Genomic DNA, 3221 nt, shown 5'->3' with positions numbered 1-3221 from the left:
TGCTTGGTCTTGGCTACTCCCCCTCAACGTGTCGGTGCTTACAACTTTAACCCCTTGCGAGCCGCCGCTCCGGCCGCTGCTGCGGGGGCGGGAGGGAGCTGTGACCCGGACCCCCCTCTCACGGGGGGTCGGAGCCCCCCGAGGGACGCGCGGGGAGGGAAGTGGGTTGGGAGACAGCTGGACCCTGCGGGGCACGGAATCGTGTGGCGCCCACAAATCGCAGGGCACAGGTATTTCTCTCTCTCCGACGGCAACGGGCTTGGCACGCTCTTCTAGAAAACGGGTCCCCTTCATGCGGCTGCATGAACGTGGGTGCGGTGATGGTGTTGAAAATTCCAAGCCCAAACCAGCAGCTTTTGTTTGTTTGTTTGTTTGTTTTTTGGTTTCCTAAACTACCAAACCCAAATACCTGAGTAACTCTCTCCATCCTCCGTCTCCCCAAATGTGTGACCAGCCGAACCAAAATACTGGGTCAGTGCAATTCAGTTTATGGGTCACATCCAGACCTGACCTTTGTACTTCCCACTCATCGTTATTCAAACAGCTATCATGTTTTTTTTTTTTTTCCCCAGAGTAGGTTGTACAGCTGTTTTCCACCTTGTATGAAGAAACCTCTGATAAAAAAATCGTATTTTTGTCCTTGTAGCAGAATGTTTTTTTGGTTTTTTTTTCAAGGCTAGCTTATCTTTTGATTTTTCAGAACAGTGCAAAATATTTCTGTTCGAAACTGTGCATCTTGCTCTGCACCAATACCCAATTAAAAAATAAAAAGAATTTAAAAAATTTATAGATGTTTGGAAGTGTTCAAAAGAGGGAAATATTTAACACAAACATATTTTACCACCGAGAAGTTCAAGGCTCAAAACTGGTGGATGCATTTGGCAATCATCCTCATCCAAAGCTACTAAATGATGCATTTCTAGATACGGCATAGTATTCTTTTTTCGTGAATAGCAAAAGGATGGTATTCCTCCCTGTGCCTGAGGTGCCTAGGAGCTGATAGCTGTGTCTCACTTGTCTGTATCTGCTTTTCATTTGAGAAGTGCTAATGTAACCAAAAAGGACAGGAGAAACGTCTTTTTTTTTTACACGAGCCTACTGTTCACGGAAGGAAATGCATGCCGCGTAAGTAAGGAGATTTTGCTACAATTAACAGGTTTCTGGCTACACATGCGTCGGTGTTTGCAGGATTAGATCTGAATTCCTTGGGACACAGTTATATTCATGTTTAACAATGTTGGTTTTGTACAGCTGGCACTGCACCGTACATTGTTTGGAACAACTTGTGCTAAACACCCACCAGCAGGACTGGAGCTTCTTGGTCCTGGGGCACTGTGTATTTTAAAGAATAATCCTTAGCTCAGCGTCCTTTATGAGTCACACAGGCTGCCTGACATGAAGGTTGACATTGTGCCTAGTTTAAACATGGTGCAGTAACAAAGCAACTTCTATGAAACAGGCCAGCCTGGAGCTGGCATAAGCAGGATTATCATCTGTTTTTGCCCAAACTAACCCCTGGCACATTTCACCAAAATACTTTTGACTAGTCACACTAATGATTGCAAATATGATTTGTACTATTTGTTGTTGAATTTGGAAGAGAGGAAAATGCTTTTCATTTGCTAAAAATGAGCAGTTTAAGAGCCCTTTTGAGGGGCAATGAAATTACATCTAGTACAGAAATGGCGTGAGGTCCTTCAAAATGCACCAGCACTTGGGACATCACTAACAACACCACAGGAAACCTTTTTTTTTTTTAAACTGAAAAGTGGTTAATAACTAACTTGAAAAATTACAATTTTCTTAGAAAATAGAAAATATCTCAAGACTTGAAGGAATGGACTATTTTTTTTTTTTTTAAGTGACTAAGAACATCTCCCCTGATGTCCAACATTGTTGTGCTAAATGCTAAAATTCAGAACTGTTACATTAAACATATGCCTTGCCTTCTGAATGCAGGAGGAATCCAGGCAGAAAGCCCCACAGGAATTCAGTTATTTCGTCTATACTGCACTGCATGAGGACATGCTTTGCACTTTATGAAGAGTAAAAGTGTTTCTATTTCTCTACAGCAAAATCAGAATCAAATGCACAATGGCTGTTATGACTTTAAGGCTGACCATTTAAAGATTATAGTAGAGAGGGAGTGCTGGGTTTCCCAGGATAATGACTTTTTTCTTATATTTTTTTGTGTCTGATTTTACTACTGCTGGCATAAGCTCAGCCACTACATAAGGATTTTTTTGTGTAAGTTAACTGCTTTTTGTACAGAACAATATAAGCCTCAGCACTTCCCAAACACAAGCCATTTTTCCAGCAGGTCTAAAATTATCTTGAAGTTGCAGCTGGAACCCTTCACATCAGTGAATTTTTCTATAGCTTTCCAGAGGTTAACTTTACCCAAACCACAGCCTGTCATTAGGATCACCAGGATTCCAGTCTGGGTGGAAACTGAGGTAGCAGCACAAGAAACCCCACCGAAGTGCAGAGACCTTCAGAAGACATCAGCTTTCATGAATGCCTTGAAAGTGGTATCAATAACAGTTTGTGAGAAATCTGCTTGCAGCAAAGCAATCTGGTAGCTAATCTTGCGATGGCTTGCTCAGGAATGCATGGTTTATTATTAAAGTAATCTTTTAAGATTTTATTGGAATGTGCTTTCATAGAGATGTTTCTGCCTTTGTGTGTTTTACTATGTGTGTGTCATCTTGTCCATAATTAAACTTTTCACTGACAGACCTGGGGCTTTTTTTCCTTAAACCTCCCACTTTGAATGCTGGAATTTCATTTGAACTTTAAATACTTCCTTGGAATTTGCCATAAGGTAAACTGTTTGCTCTCGTACACTTTCCTGCACTGCTACAGAGGTTGCAGACACACAGTAAATGACTGAATGTAAGAGAACTTGCAAACGTGTGTCGTGCTGTTAAAAAAAGGCTGACAGGAAGTAGTTGTTCAGATGCTCATGTTATCCCTAGAGTATTGTCACTGGAATATGTGGGGAAAAAATTAATGGAAAACGGCCCCAGAGAGTACATTTTCAGTGAAGCTTCACTGCTGACAACGGGAAAAGGTGAAGTATGACAAAGGAAACATGAAGGAAGAATTTGTACTTCAGCCTTTGGACTTCTCAGCCAAGTTTCTCATGTGACTTGGACTTGCTGACCACTTCTTTTTATAAATTCAGTTAAAGTCCACAGAATATCCAAAGCAAAAAGCAT

Source organism: Corvus hawaiiensis, chromosome Z (assembly GCF_020740725.1).
Source record: "Corvus hawaiiensis isolate bCorHaw1 chromosome Z, bCorHaw1.pri.cur, whole genome shotgun sequence".
Classification (NCBI taxonomy): Eukaryota; Metazoa; Chordata; class Aves; order Passeriformes; family Corvidae; genus Corvus; species Corvus hawaiiensis.
The sequence above is the reverse complement of the archived record's forward strand: the minus strand, read 5'-3'. Positions refer to the sequence as shown.